Source organism: Lolium perenne, chromosome 4 (assembly GCF_019359855.2).
Source record: "Lolium perenne isolate Kyuss_39 chromosome 4, Kyuss_2.0, whole genome shotgun sequence".
NCBI classification, from domain to species: Eukaryota; Viridiplantae; Streptophyta; class Magnoliopsida; order Poales; family Poaceae; genus Lolium; species Lolium perenne.
Window position 1 is genome coordinate 149,163,705 of NC_067247.2, and position 17,093 is coordinate 149,180,797.

The 17,093-nt window shown below is 43.7% G+C and overlaps 1 long non-coding RNA gene across 1 annotated transcript; it reads left to right on the forward strand.

Annotated features, from left to right (window-relative positions):
• The first annotated feature begins 14,313 nt into the window (after positions 1-14,313).
• On the forward strand, positions 14,314-17,055 carry LOC139830933 (uncharacterized). Its single transcript, XR_011744464.1, has 2 exons — positions 14,314-15,060; positions 16,684-17,055. It is a non-coding gene; the product is annotated as an uncharacterized lncRNA (long non-coding RNA).
• Positions 17,056-17,093: the final 38 nt, after the last annotated feature.

Below are 17,093 nucleotides of genomic sequence, written 5' to 3' on the forward strand. Positions count from 1 at the left end.
TTTATGTTAAGTCAGTTTACCTACTTCCTTCCATCTTAGAAGCAAACACTTGTGTCAACTGTGCATTAATTCTTACATACTTGCTTATTTGCATTCATCATATTACTTTGTGTTGACAATTATCCATGAGATATGTATGTTGAAAGTTGAAAGCAACTGCTAAAACTTGTATCTTCCTTTGTGTTGCTTCGATACCTTTACTTTAAATTTATTGCTTTATGGGTTAACTCTTATGTAAGACTTATGATGCTTGTTTTGAAAGTACTATTCATGAAAAGTTTTGCTATATGTTATCTATTTGTTAGCAAATATAGATCATTGCCTTGAGTCACTTCATTCATCTCATATGCTTTGCAATAATATGATCAAGATTATGTAAGTAGCATGTCACTACAGAAATTATTCTTTTTATCGTTTACCTACTCGAGGGCGAGTAGGAACTAAGCTTGGGGATGCTGATACGTCTCCAACGTATCTATAATTTCTGATGTTCCATGCTTGTTTTATGACAATACCTACATGTTTTGCTCGCACTTTATAATGTTTTTATGCATTTTCCGGAACTAACCTATTAACAAGATGCCGAAGTGCCAGTTCCTATTTTCTGCTGTTTTTGGTTCCAGAAAGGCTGTTCGGGCAATATTCTCGGAATTCGAAGAAACGAAGACCAGACATCATAATTCACCAAGACGGACCAGGACACCGAAGGGGAGTCAGAGAGGAGGCCTGGGGCCCCCAGACCATAGGGCCGCGCGGGCTCCACCCTGGCCACGCTGGCCTATGGGGAGGGAGCCCTGGCGCCCCTCCGACTCCGCCTCTTCGCCTATTTAACCCCTCATGACCTAAAAACGTGATACGGATTGACGAAACTCCAGAAAGACTCCAGGGACGCCGCCGCCATCGCGAAACTCCAATTCGGGGGACATAAGTCTCTGTTCCGGCACCCTGCCGGGACGGGGAATTGCCCCCGGAGTCATCTCCATCGACATCACCGCCATCTTCATCGCCATCGCTGTCTCCCATGATGAGGAGGGAGTAGTTCTCCCCCGAGGCTGAGGGTGTAGGATAACGTTGCATAGAAAACAAAAAATTTCCTACCGCGAACACGCAATCCAAGCCAAGATGCAATCTAGAAGACGGTAGCAACGAGGGGTTTATCGAGTCTCACCCTTGAAGAGATTCCAAAGCCTACAAGAGGAGGCTCTTGTTGCTGCGGTAGACATTCACTTGCCGCTTGCAAAAGCGCGTAGAAGATCTCGATCACGATCCCTCCGGCGCCACGAACGGGCAGCACCTCCGTACTCGGTCACACGTTCGGTTGTTGATGAAGACGACGTCCACCTCCCGTTCCAGCGGGCAGCGGAAGTAGTAGCTCCTCTTGAATCCGACAGCACGACGGCGTGGTGTCGGTGGTGGTGGAGAACTCCGGCGGAGCTTCGCTAAAGCACGCGGGAGCTATGGAGGAGAGGGGGGCGGCTAGGGTTTGGGAGGGGGTGGCCGGCCACTTGAGGGGTGAGGCCAGCTTGTGGGCTTGAGGTGGCCGGCCCCCTCCCCTTGTCCCTCATTATATAGGTGGAAGCCCCAAGGGTTGGACTACAAGTCTCCGAATAAGACCCGAACCCAAAACCTTCCATATGATAGGGAAACCTACCCAAGCTAGGACTCCCACTAGAGGTGGGAGTTCCACCTTCCATATGGGGGGTGGCCGGCCCCCATAGGGGGAGTCCACTTGGGACTCCTCCCCTTCCTTGGTGGTTTCTTCCGGACTTTTCTAGAATCTTCTAGAACCTTCCATAGAACCTTCCGCATCATTTTAATTCACATAAAATGACATCCTATATATGAATCTTATTCTCCGGACCATTCCGGAACTCCTCGTGATGTCCGGGATCTCATCCGGGACTCCGAACAAATATTCGAACTCCATTCTATATTCAAGTTCTACCATTTCAACATCCAACTTTAAGTGTGTCACCCTACGGTTCGCGAACTATGCGGACATGGTTGAGTACTCACTCCGACCAATAACCAATAGCGGGATCTGGAGATCCATAATGGCTCCCACATATTCAACGATGACTTTAGTGATCGAATGAACCATTCACATACAATACCAATTCCCTTTGTCACGCGATATTTTACTTGTCCGAGGTTTGATCTTCGGTATCACTCTATACCTTGTTCAACCTCGTCTCCTGACAAGTACTCTTTACTCGTACCGTGGTATGTGGTCTCTTATGAACTTATTCATATGCTTCAACTCATACTTTCCGGATACTTAATCCCACCTTTATAACCACCCATTTACGCAGTGGCGTTTGGTGTAATCAAAGTACCTTTCCGGTATAAGTGATTTACATGATCTCATGGTCATAAGGACTAGGTAACTATGTATCGAAAGCTTATAGCAAATAACTTAATGATGAGATCTTATGCTACGCTTAATTGGGTGTGTCCATTACATCATTCATACAATGATATAACCTTGTTATTAATAACATCCAATGTTCATGATTATGAAACTAATCATCCATTAATCAACAAGCTAGTTTAAGAGGCATACTAGGGACTTCTTGTTGTCTACATATCACACATGTACTAATGTTTCGGTTAATACAATTATAGCATGACATATAAACATTTATCATAAACATAGAGATATAAATAATAACCACTTTATTATTGCCTCTAGGGCATATCTCCTTCAGTCTCCCACTTGCACTATAGTCAATAATCTAGATTACATTGTAATATACCTAACACCCATGGCATTCTGGTGTTGGTCATGCTTTGCCCTAGGGAGAGCTTTAGTCAACGGATCTGCTACATTCAGATCAGTGTGTACTTTGCAAATCTTTACTTCTCCATCTTCGATGTACTCGTGAATCGAGTGGTAACGCAGCTTGATATGCTTCAGCCTCTTGTGTGACCTTGGCTCTTGTGCATTGGCGATGGCACCCATGTTATCACAGTATATGATTAATGGGTCCAATGCACTAGGAACCACACCGAGCTCTACAACGAACCTCTTCATCCATACCGCTTCTGATGAAGCCTCTGAAGCCGCTATGTACTCTGATTCTGTTGAAGACTTCGCCACCGTGCACTGCTTCGAGCTTGCCCAGCTTACTGCAGCACCATTCAATATAAACACGTACCCAGAACCCAGACTGTGACTTAGAGTCATCAGGATCAGTGTTCCAACTTGCATCGGTGTAACCGTTTACAACGAGCTCTTGGTCACCTCCATAACAAAGAAACATATCCTTAGTTCTTTTCAAGTACTTCAGGATATTCTTGAGCGCTGTCCAGTGTTCCATTCCTGGATCACTTTGATATCTGCTAGTCAAGCTAACAGCATGTGCTATATCCGGTCTAGTACATAGCATGGCATACATGATAGATCCTACTGCCGAGGCATAGGGGATATTACTTCATCCTTTCTCTTTCTTCTGCCGTAGCCGGTCCTTGAGTCTTACTCAAGACCTTGCCTGGTAACATAGGTAAGAACCCTTTCTTACTTTCGTCCATTCTAAACTTCTTTAGAATCTTGTCCAGATATGTACTCTGTGATAGCCCTATTAGGCGTCTTGATCTATCTCTATAAATCTTGATGCCTAATATATATGATGCTTCACCAAGGTCTTTCATTGAAAAACTATTATTCAAATAACCTTTAACACTGCCTAATAAATATAATATCAGGAATGCTACAGAGTTCCCACTCAGTTTCTTGTAAATACAGGCCTCTCCATGACACTGTATAAACCCGAAGTCTTTGATCACCTTATCAAAGCGTCGGTTCCAACTTCTTGATGCTTGCTTCAGTCCATAGATTGAACGCTGAAGTTTGCATACTTTGTCAGCATTTTTAGGATCGACGAAACCTTTGGGTTGTACCATATACAACTCTTCCTCAATGTCTCCATTAAGGAACGCCGTTTTGACATCCATCTGCCAAATCTCATAATCGAAAAATGCAGCTATTGCTAACAAAATCATCACAGATTTTAGCTTCGCTACAGGTGAGAAAGTCTCATCGTAGTCAACTCCTTGAATTTGTCGGAAACCCTTTGCGACAAGTCGAGCTTTATAGACAGTAACATTACCATCAGCATCTGTTTTTCTCTTGAAGATCCATTTATTCTCGACAGCCTTTCGGCTATCAGGTAAGTCTACCAAAGTCCATACTTTGTTATCATACATGGATCCCATTTCGGATTTCATGGCTTCTTGCCATTTGTTGGAATCTGGGCTCATCATCGCTTCTTCATACGTCGCAGGGTCCTCATCATTGTTATCCACAATCATGACATTTAGACAAGGATCATACCAATCAGGAGTGGCACGTTCCCTTGTCGATCTGCGAGGTTCAGTAATTTCCTCGTTCGAAGTTTCATGATCATTATCATTAGCTTCCTCTGTTGCCGGTGTAGGCGGTACAGGTACAACTTCCGGTACTGCGCTACTCTGATCAACGAGTATAGATTCATCAATCTCATCGAGTTCTACTTTTCTTCCAGTCACTTCTTTAGTGAGAAATTCTTTCTCAAGAAAGGTTCCGTTCTTAGCAACAAAGATTTTGCCTTCGGATCTGTGATAGAAAGTGTACCCTATAGTTTCCTTAGGGTATCCTATGAAGACGCATTTCTCCGCTTTGGGTTCTAGCTTGTCCGGTTGTAACTTCTTTACATAGGCTTCGCAACCCCAAACTTTAAGGAACGACTTGACTTAGGTTTCTTATTAAACCATAATTCATACGGTGTCGTTTCTACGGATTTTGATGGTGCTCTATTTAAAGTGAATGCGGCTGTCTCTAATGCATAACTCCAAAATGATAACGGCAAATCAGTAAGAGACATCATAGAACGAACCATATCTAAGAGAGTTCGATTACGACGTTCGGACACACCGTTTCGTTGTGGTGTTCCCGGCGGTGTCAATTGTGAAAGTATTCCGCATTTCTTTAAATGCATGCCAAACTCATAACTTAGATATTCACCTCCACGATCAGATCGTAGAAATTTAATCTTCTTGTTACGTTGATTTTCTACTTCACTTTGAAATTCCTTAAACTTCTCGAAAGTTTCGGATTTATGTTTCATGAAATAGATATACCCATATCTACTCAGATCATCTGTGAAGGTTAGAACATAACGATAACCACCGCGCGATGCTACGCTCATTGGTCCGCACACATCGGTATGTATGATTTCCAATAAGTCAGTAGCTCGCTCCATCATACCAGAAAATGGAGTCTTAGTCATTTTACCCATTAGACATGCTTCGCATCTATCAAGTGACTCAAAGTCAAGTGATTCAAGTAATCCATCAGTATGGATTTTCTTCATGCGTTTCACTCCAATATGACCAAGACGACAGTGCCACATATAAGTAGAATTATCATTCAATTTAATTCGCTTAGCATCAACGTTATGTATATGCGTATCACTACTATCGAGATCTAACAGAAATAAGCCATTCTTTTGTGGTGCTCGACCATAAAAGATATTATTCATAAAAATAGAACAACCATTATTCTCAGACTTGAATGAATAACCGTCTTGCATTAAACAAGATCCAGATATAATGTTCATGCTCAACGCAGGTTGATACGTCTCCAACGTATCGATAATTTCTTATGTTCCATGCCACATTATTGATGTTATCTACATGTTTTATGCACACTTTATGTCATATTCGTGGATTTTCTGGAACTAACCTATTAACAAGATGCCGAAGTGCCAGTTCCTGTTTTCTGCTGTTTTTGGTTTCAGAAATCCTAGTAACGAAATATTCTCGGAATCGGACGAAATCAACGCCCAGGTTCCTATTTTGCCCGGAAGCATCCAGAACACCCGAGAGCCGCCAGAGGGAAGCCCTGGGGGCCCCACACCACACCCTGGCGCGGCCAGAGGGGGGGCCGCGCCGCCCTATGGTGTGGTGGCCCCAGGCCCCCTCCGAGGATGCCCTTCCGCCTATTTAAAGCCTCCGTCGCGAAAACCCTATCACGTTCGACGAAACCCACAGGAACCTTCCAGAGCCGCCGCCACCGCGACGCCAAGATCTGGGGGACAGGAGTCTCTGTTCCGGCACGCTGCCGGAACGGGGAAGTGCCCCCGGAAGGCTTCTCCATTGACACCGCTGCCATCTCCACCGCCATCTTCATCACCGCTGCTGCTCCCATGAGGAGGGAGTAGTTCTCCATCGAGGCTCGGGGCTGTACCGGTAGCTATGTGGTTCATCTCTCTCCTATGTACTTCAATACAATAATCTCATGAGCTGCCTTACATGATTGAGATTCATATGATGATGCTTGTAATCTAGATGTCGTTATGCTAGTCAAGTGAATTTTACTTATGTGATCTCCGGAGACTCCTTGTCCGACGTGTGTAAAGGTGACAGTGTGTGCACCGTGTGGGTCTCTTAGGCTATATTTCACAGAATACTTATTCACTGTTATGGATGGCATAGTGAAGTGCTTATTTATATCTCTTTATGATTGCAATGTATTTTGTATCACAATTTATCTATGTGCTACTCTAGCAATGTTATTAAAGTAGTTTTATTCCTCCTGCACGGTGTAATGGTGACAGTGTGTGCATCCGTGTTAGTACTTGGTTTATGCTATGATTATGATCTCTTGTAGATTATGAAGTTAACTATTGCTATGATAGTATTGATGTGTATTATTCCTCCTACATAGCATGAAGGTGACAGTGTGCATGCTATGCTAGTACTTGGTTTAGTCGAATTGATCTTTCATGCACTCTAAGGTTATTTAAATATGAACATTGAATTGTGGAGCTTGTTAACTCCGGCATTGAGGGTTCGTGTAATCCTACGCAATGTGTTCATCATCCAACAAGAGTGTAGAGTATGCATTTATCTATTCTGTTATGTGATCAATGTTGAGAGTGTCCACTAGTGAAAGTGTAATCCCTAGGCCTTGTTCCTAAATACTGCTATCGCTGCTTGTTTACTGTTTTACTGCGTTACTACAGCTGCAATACTACCACCATCAACTACACGCCAGCAAGCTATTTTCTGGCACCGTTGCTACTGCTCATATATATTCATACCACCTGTATTTCACTATCTCTTCGTCGAACTAGTGCACCTATTAGGTGTGTTGGGGACACAAGAGACTTCTTGCTTTGTGGTTGCAGGGTTGCATGAGAGGGATATCTTTGACCTCTTCCTCCCTGAGTTCGATAAACCTTGGGTGATCCACTTAAGGGAAACTTGCTGCTGTTCTACAAACCTCTGCTCTTGGAGGCCCAACACTGTCTCTGAGAAAAGGAGGGGCGTAGACATCAAGCTATTTTCTGGCGCCGTTGCCGGGGAGGAAAGGTAAAAGGTACTCACACTCCGGATCTCGGCTACTAAGCTATTTTCGCCGTTGTAAGTACTCGAAGCTATTTCCTTTAGATCCTGCAATTGCAACTTTTTGTTTCTTGTTTACACTAGTTTGGCATAATGGACAAAAATGAGCTTCTTATGCTATTTCCTGATTTAAAACATGGATTGTTTGATGCGAAAATTAAAAAACCTATGGAATCTTATTTGCATGCTGGTAGTAATATTAGTATGAACGCTTTGAACACCATTGTTGCTAATGATATGGAAAATTCTAAGCTTGGGGAAGCTGGCTTTGATGAGCATGATATTTTTAGTCCCCCAAGAATTGAGGAGAAAATTTTCTTTGATGATACTTTGCCTCCTATTTATGATGATTATAATGATAGTAGTCTTTTGGTACCACCTGTTATGGAGGATGAATTTGATTATGATTACAATATGCCTCCTATATTTGATAGCTACTTTGTTGAATTTGCTCCCGCTATTACTAATAAAATTGATTATGCTTATGTTGGGAGTAGTAATAATTTTATGCATGAGACTCATGATAAGAATGCTTTATGTGATAGTTATATTGTTGAGTTTGCTCATGGTGCTACTGAAAGTTATTATGAGAGAGGAAAATATGGTTGTAGAAATTTTCATGTTACTAAAATGCCTCTCTATGTACTGAAATTTTTCAAGCTATACTTGTTTTATCTTCCTATGCTTGTTACTTTGCTCTTCATGAACTTGTTTATTTACAAGATTCCTATGCATAGGAAGCATGTTAGACTTAAATGTGTTTTGAATTTGCCTCTGGATGCTCTCTTTTGCTTCAAATACTATTTCTTGCGAGTGCATCATTAAAACTGCTGAGCCCATCTTAATGGCTATAAAGAAAAGAACTTCTTGGGAGATAACCCATGTGTTTATTTTTCTACAGTACTTTGTTTTATATTTGTGTCTTGGAAGTTGTTTACTACTGTAGCAACCTCTCCTTATCTTAGTTTTGTGTTTTGTTGTGCCAAGTGAAGCCTCTAATCGAAGGTTGATACTAGATTTGGATTTCTGCGCAGAAACAGATTTCTATCTGTCACGAATCTGGGCTGTTTTCTCTGTAGGTAACTCAGAAAAATATGCCAATTTACGTGCGTGTTCCTCAGATATGTACGCAACTTTCATTAGTTTTGAGTTTTCTGATCTGAGCAACGGAAGTATTTATTAAAAATTCGTCTTTACGGACTGTCCTGTTTTGACAGATTCTGCCTTTTATTTCGCATTGCTTCTTTCGCTGTGTTGGGTGGATTTCTTTGTTCCATTATCTTCCAGTAGCTTTGAGCAATGTCCAGAAGTGTTAAGAATGATTGTGTCACCTCTGAACATGTGAGTTTTTGATTATGTAGTAACCCCTCTAATGAAGTTTATGAGAAGTTTGGTGTGAAGGAAGTTTTCAAGGGTCAAGAGAGGAGGATGATATACTATGATCAAGAAGAGTGAAAGCTCTAAGCTTGGGGATGCCCCGGTGGTTCACCCCTGCATATATCAAGAAGACTCAAGCGTCTAAGCTTGGGGATGCCCAAGGCATCCCCTTCTTCATCGACAACATTATCAGGTTCCTCCCCTGAAACTATATTTTTATTCCATCACATCTTATGTGCTTTTCTTGGAGCGTCGGTTTGTTTTTTTTGTTTTTGTTTTTGTTTTGTTTGAATAAAATGGATCCTAGCATTCACTTTGTGGGAGAGAGACACGCTCCGCTGTTGCATATGGACAAGTATGTCCTTAGGCTTTACTCATAGTATTCATGGCGAAGTTTCTTCTTCGTTAAATTGTTATATGGTTGGAATTGGAAAATGATACATGTAGTAATTTGCTAAAATGTCTTGGATAATGTGATACTTGGCAATTGTTGTGCTCATGTTTAAGCTCTTGCATCATATACTTTGCACCCATTAATGAAGAAATACATAGAGCATGCTAAAATTTGGTTTGCATATTTGGTCTCTCTAAGGTCTAGATAATTTCTAGTATTGAGTTTGAACAACAAGGAAGACGGTGTAGAGTCTTATAATGTTTTCAATATGTCTTTTATGTGAGTTTTGCTGCACCGGTTCATCCTTGTGTTTGTTTCAAATAACCTTGCTAGCCTAAACCTTGTATCGAGAGGGAATACTTCTCATGCATCCAAAATCCTTGAGCCAACCACTATGCCATTTGTGTCCACCATACCTACCTACTACATGGTATTTCTCCGCCATTCCAAAGTAAATTGCTTGAGTGCTACCTTTAAAATTCCATCATTCACCTTTGCAATATATAGCTCATGGGACAAATAGCTTAAAAACTTGGAGCAATTACGCTTCCAGTGTCCCTTCTCCTTGCAGTAATAGCACTCAACATCAGGCTTAGGGCCGTTCTTAGGTTTCACAGGAGGCGTGGCAGCTTTCTTGCCACCCTTCTTGAATTTTCCCTTAGACTTGCCCTGTTTCTTGAAACTGGTGGTCTTGTTGACCATCAACACTTGGTGCTCTTTCTTGATCTCAATCTCAGCAGCTTTTAGCATGCCAAAGAGTTCAGGTAACTCCTTGTTCATGTTCTGCATATTGTAGTTCATCACAAAGTTCTTGTAACTTGGTGGCAGTGATTGAAGGACACGATTAATCCCCAGTCTGTTAGGAATCACTATTCCCAAGTCACTGAGTTTCTTCGCATGCCCGGTCATGGCGAGCATGTGCTCACTAACGGAGCTGCCTTCTTCCATCATGCAGCTGAAGAATTGTTTCAATGCTTCATAGCATTCCACGGCCGCATGAGTCTCAAAAATAGCTTTCAGCTCTTTCATCAACTCATGAGGATCGTGGTGCTCAAAACGTTTTTGAAGATCGGATTCCAGACTGCACAGGATGGCACACTGAACTTGAGAGTACCGAATTTTCCGAGTCTCGTAAACAGCTTTTACTTCATCGGTTTCAGTTTCTGCAGGAGGGTCACCTAGCGGTGCATCAAGCACATATTACAGATTTCCGCCAGAGAGGAAGATCCTCACATGACGGAACCCGTCGGTGAAGTTGCTACCGTTGCTCTTAAGTTTTTCTTTCTCTAGGAACTGGTTAAAATTGATTGGGGACGCCATCTCTACAACATATATTTGCAAAAGTTTAGACTAAGTTTATGACAAATTGAGTTCAAATTTTAATTCAACATAATTAAAAATCTAGGTGAACTCCCACTCAAAACAATATCCCTCGCATTGTCTTAGTGATCACACGAACCAAATCCACCGCACCTAAGTCCGATCATCACGAGACAAGGTGTGATTTCAATGGCGAACACTCAAAGTGTTCATCATATCAACCATATGATTCATGCTCTACCTTTCGGTATCACGTGTTCCGAGACCATGTCTGTACATGCTAGGCTCGTCAAGGCCACCTTAGTATCCGCATGTGCAAAACTGTCTTGCACCCGTTGTATGTACTTGTTGATTCTATCACACCCGATCATCACGAGATGCTTCGAACCGACAAGACTTGGTAACGGTGCTACTAAGGATGAACACTTTATTATCTTAAGATTTTAGTGAGGGATCATCTTATAATGCTACCGTCGCGATCTAAGCAAAATAAGATGCATAAAAGGATTAACATCACATGCAGTTCATATGTGATATGATATGGCCCTTTTTGTCTTTGCGCCTTTGATCTTCATCTCCAAAGCACGGACATGATCTCCATCATATTCGGGCATGATCTCCATCATCGTCGGCGTAGCGTCAAGGTCAATGGTGCCGTCTTCATGATTGTCCTCCATGTAGCAACTATTACAACTACTTTGAAATACTACTCAACATGAAATTTAAAGACAACCATAAGGCTCCTGCCGGTTGCCACAATACAATAATGATCATCTCATACATATTCATCATCACATTATAGCCATATCACATCACCAAACCCTGCAAAAACAAGTTAGACGTCTCTAATTTGGTTTGCATATTTTACGTGGTTTAGGGTTTTCGAGAGAGATCTAATCTACCTACGAACATGAACCACAACGTTGATACTAATGTTTTCAATAGAAGAGTAAATTGAATCTTCACTATAGTAGGAGAGACAGACACCCGCAAAGCCTCTTATGCAATACAAGTTGCATGTCGAACGAGGAACAAGTCTCATGAACGCGGTCATGTAAAGTTAGTCCGAGCCGCTTCATCCCACTATGCCACAAAGATGCAAAGTACTCAAACTAAAGATAACAAGAGCATCAACGCCCACAAAACCATTGTGTTCTACTCGTGCAACCATCTATGCATAGACACGGCTCTGATACCACTGTAGGATAACGTTGCATAGAAAACAAAAATTTTCCTACCGCGAACACGCAATCCAAGCCAAGATGCAATATAAAAGACGGTAGCAACGAGGGGTTTATCGAGTCTCACCCTTCAAGAGATTACAAAGCCTACAAGAGGAGGCTCTTGTTGCTGCGGTAGACGTTCACTTGCCGCTTGCAAAAGCGCGTAGAAGATCTCGATCTCGATCCCTCCGGCGCCACGAACGGGCAGCACCTCCGTACTCGGTCACACGTTCGGTTGTTGATGAAGACGACGTCCACCTCCCGTTCCAGCGGGCAGCGGAAGTAGTAGCTCCTCTTGAATCTGACAGCACGACGGCGTGGTGTCGGTGGTGGTGGAGAACTCCGGCGGAGCTTCGCTAAAGCACGCGGGAGCTATGGAGGAGAGGGGGGCGGCTAGGGTTTGGGAGGGGGTGGCCGGCCACTTGAGGGGTGCGGCCAACTTGTGGGCTTGAGGTGGCCGGCCCCCTCCCCTTGTCCCTCATTATATAGGTGGAAGCCCCAAGGGTTGGACTACAAGTCTCCGAATAAGACCCGAACCCAAAACCTTCCATATGATAGGGAAACCTACCCAAGCTAGGACTCCCACTAGAGGTGGGAGTTCCACCTTCCATATGGGGGGTGGCCGGCCCCCATAGGGGGAGTCCACTTGGGACTCCTCCCCACCTAGGGTTGGCCGGCCATGGAGGTGGAGTCCCGGAGGGACTCCACCTTCCTTGGTGGTTTCTTCCGGACTTTTCTAGAACCTTCTAGAACCTTCCATAGAACCTTCCGCATCATTTTAGTTCACATAAAATGACATCCTATATATGAATCTTATTCTCCGGACCATTCTGGAACTCCTCGTGATGTCCAGGATCTCATCCGGGACTCCGAACAAATATTCGAACTCCATTCCATATTCAAGTTCTACCATTTCAACATCCAACTTTAAGTGTGTCACCCTACGGTTCGCGAACTATGCGGACATGGTTGAGTACTCACTCTGACCAATAACCAATAGCGGGATCTGGAGATCCATAATGGCTCCCACATATTCAACGATGACTTTAGTGATCGAATGAACCATTCACATACAATACCAATTCCCTTTTTCACGCGATATTTTACTTGTCCGAGGTTTGATCTTCGGTATCACTCTATACCTTGTTCAACCTCGTCTCCTGACAAGTACTCTTTACTCGTACCGTGGTATGTGGTCTCTTATGAACTTATTCATATGCTTCAACTCATACTTTCCGGATACTTAATCCCAACTTTATAACCACCCATTTACGCAGTGGCGTTTGGTGTAATCAAAGTACCTTTCCGGTATAAGTGATTTACATGATCTCATGGTCATAAGGACTAGGTAACTATGTATCGAAAGCTTATAGCAAATAACTTAATGACGAGATCTTATGCTACGCTTAATTGGGTGTGTCCATTACATCATTCATACAATGATATAACCTTGTTATTAATAACATCCAATGTTCATGATTATGAAACTAATCATCCATTAATCAACAAGCTAGTTTAAGAGGCATACTAGGGACTTCTTGTTGTCTACATATCACACATGTACTAATGTTTCGGTTAATACAATTATAGCATGACAAATAAACATTTATCATAAACATAGAGATATAAATAATAACCACTTTATTATTGCCTCTAGGGCATATCTCCTTCAGAGGGCTCTACCGGTAGCTATGTGGTTAATCTCTCTCTCCCATGTACTTCAATACAATGATCTCATGAGCTGCCTTACATGATTGAGATCCATATGATGAGCTTTGTAATCTAGATGTCATATGCTATTCAAGTGCTTAATTATGTGAACTTTGGGGTTACTGTGACCTCGGTGTAATGGTGATAGTGTGTGCGCCGTGTGTAACTCCCTTATGAATTGTGGTGTGTTAGTACCTCCTATGAATGCTCACGGTGACGGTGTGGGGTGTTTATTAGTACTTGGGAATACGCCTTTGAGGTGTGCTTTCGCACACTTGCCCAATGAATTTGAGTTCTCTATCCAATAAGAGAGTAGTATGATGAAGTGCTTATATTTAATTATGATTGCAATGTTGAGAGTGTCCACTAGTGAAAGTATGATCCCTAGACCTTGTTTCCAAATATCGAATCACTGTTTATTTACTGTTCTGTTACATGTTTGCTTGCTGCCATCTTTATTTCAGATTGCAATTACTACTTACAATCATCCACTACTAGGAAAAGGCTTATAGCCGCACTCTTTACCGCCGGCGAGTAGGATTTGAAGATGCCGGCGGTAAGGCCTTCCAGGGTGGCCTAATCCTACCGCCGGCGAGATTAAATGAAAGTTGCCGGGGGTACATGCATTACCGCCGGCGATTTCGGCACGTAGGCGCCGGCGTTAAAATGGGCTGCGGAGCCACTATCCGGCCTGGCCTTACCGCCGGCAATTTTAACCCAATAGCGCCGGGGGTAGTGGGCCTTTCTGCTGGCAATCCCACTCTGGAGGCGCCGGGGGTAACGTGGACAGGATGGGCTGGAAAAAACCGGCGGCGCCTGCAGATGGATTTCGCCGGGGCTAACCCCGCAGTCCGCGGATCTCCCTTTTGCCTCGCACGCACCGTCTCCCCACCCCACTCGATCCACTCCCACCCCCTAGCCCCGGCCAACTCCCCTCTCACGCACCTCCCCCGCCCACCCATGCCGCTGCCACTCGCCGGCGAAGCTCCGGCGACGTCTCCCCGCTTGGTTCCTCGGCCTACGCGGCCGTCCCGCGCCCCAATCGCGCCGCTGCTCTCCTCCCCGAGCCTGCAGCAAACCCTAGCGCCGGGACTACAGGCCGGCGTCGACGCCCGGCTCGCGCGGTGCAGCTGGCCCTCGACGTCGATTCAGCGGCCATGGGGGCCGTTGCTCGTCCACGGGAACCTCCAAGTCCGCGGCCGCGCGTGATCTCCGGCACCCCACGGGAGAGTGACCGACGCCTCCGCCCTAGCCGCCTCTGTCCTCGCTGCCGCCACGCTCCCGGCCGCCGTCGCCCTCATCCGCTTCGTCTTCCCCTACTGGCTCCGCGTCGCCCTGGCCGAGGCTCCCTCCGCCGGCCTCCCCCTCGCCTCCCCTCTCCTCGCCGTCCGCCTCGGCTCGGACCTCCACCTCCCTCTCCCTCTCCGCTCCACACGGCGGCGGCCCTTGGAATCACTGCATCGGCAACGGCGAGCCATCCGCAGGGAGCACGAGATGGCGGCCAAGTTCCCGGCGACGGTGGTCGCGAGATCCAGGCACGCCTCCGGCCGCCTCCCTTCATCCGCGACCGCGTCCTCGACCTGAAGCCTCCCGCCCGCGAGTCCCCGCCGCCGGCCTTCCTCCTTCTGCGCCTCTACGTCCTCCAATTTGGTATGTGCTTACCGCGATGCTTCTCAGAATTAGTAATTTGGGATAGAACCTTGGTTTGGGGAATTAATTCACAGGCCATGCCACTCTGGTTAATTTTAAGAACGTTAAAAATACAACATGGAAATTTAAGTTTGCATTAACTTGCACATATACTGAAATGGAAATTTGATATAAGTCACTGATAGACAAAGCATTGCACAAAAATCAATGGAGCAGTTTTGTGTTATTTCTATATTGACAATTTCTTCCTAGTACATGGTTTCATGTAACCATACGGTACAATTGGTTGGGCGTGTTCACTGAAACATTTCATATGAAACAGTGGGATAGCTCTTGTTCATCAGTGAACTTGCTGGAAAACAAAACCAAGAATGGTAATGTGTAGTAGGTTTGATCACACGCTGACATGCATACACACAATGTGAACTGGGCATATCACTACACCACAGTAGATGGAAGGATCGGGCAATACAATCACCTCATTCTTGAGGGGATTGGTAATTTTTTAACAACCACGCTAAGTGCAGGTCACTTCCTTTCCTGTTTTTTCAACAAAATAGGAAAGCATCCTTGTTAATGTAGGAGATGCCATAGTGACATAAGCAAGTGCCACCTTCATTTCCCTGCCTACATTTTATTGCTAGCAAGTAATTTAGATGATTTCTGCTAGCAGTCTAGCACAGGAATAGTCATGTTTAAGGCCTCTTTATCATTCTCAATAAATCTTACTATTTATTATAATATACCTCAATACTATTACCATGAAAAAATATCATTAAAGCCCTTCTTTTTTTAGTACACCACTTTTACGTACAAAAATGCAGTATATATGCAAATGGTACAAAGTATGTAGTAGCAAATTAGCAATAATTATTGTGTACCTTGTCTGTGCAATGATGTATATAGAACATGATTTGGAGTTTGATTGCAAGATGTTTGTGAAAATACTTGTAGGAACAACATCGTGCGCACCATCGCTATGGACGGTACCGAGGGACTCGTCCGCGGCCGGAAGGTCCTCAATACCTTGACCACTTGTCGTAGAAAATATTTCTGGTCATTTTGTTTGCTCGATGGTACTATCAATGGTTTAAATAGCAATATGTGTACACCCACTTTCCACCAGCGCTCACAGTATTCAAATGTTCATTCTTTCTGTTATAGTCATTTTCATTTTCTCGGCAATATGGGCGCAAGTATTATTGCATCACAACACATAGTTGTTTGTTTCACTGTATCACACCTAAGATAAGTAGGGATTCAAATGCAGTAATATTGTCTGCACACTTAAACCATTTCCCACTTGAATCAGCTTAAAGTTTCAGTAAACACTCCAAAGTAGGTATAATCTTCGCCGTCATCTCCTGCCCTGCCGCAAACTAGCACTAACTGAATTACATAGACTAGGTCCAAGTGTTATGCAATTTTCAACTTGCAACTGATATGCTATTTAATGTCAATGCTCCACATTTTTCTGTCAACTGGTATGCAACTGATATTGCATTAGGAATATTTCTGTGACGGAGTACTCCGTTCCTTTCCTAGTGATGGAGTACTATTCAGTAGTAATAACCTGTGATGGTTTCTTACACAATAAAATGATGTCTTTGTGTGTATTTGCAGCTGCAAAGAGGTGCTATAATTTGAGATGATGTGCAAAGAGGCTATTTCTGTGAAGGAAGCTTTCAATATCAGGTACCTGTGGTGCGATGCATGTGGCTCTGATTGGTAGGAGTACTTGGATCAATATTTGGAGTATACTTGGAGTAATCTCGAGCAGTAATATGTATCTTGTTTCAATATATTTATGAATATTTGGAGCAAGAGTATCAAGAGTATAGTTCCTGTTTCAGTATTTGGAGACTCATGATGTACTAGTCCTTGCACTAGTACACAACAGATGTGCTGCTGTGCTCTTGCTTGCAGTGCTTGCACTACTGAATGAACTGTTGTTCCATGGTCACAGGGATGAAATGAAGAGTGAATTTGTTTTTATTCTGAAGGTTTTGTGATTTCATGTCAGTTTTTTTTTT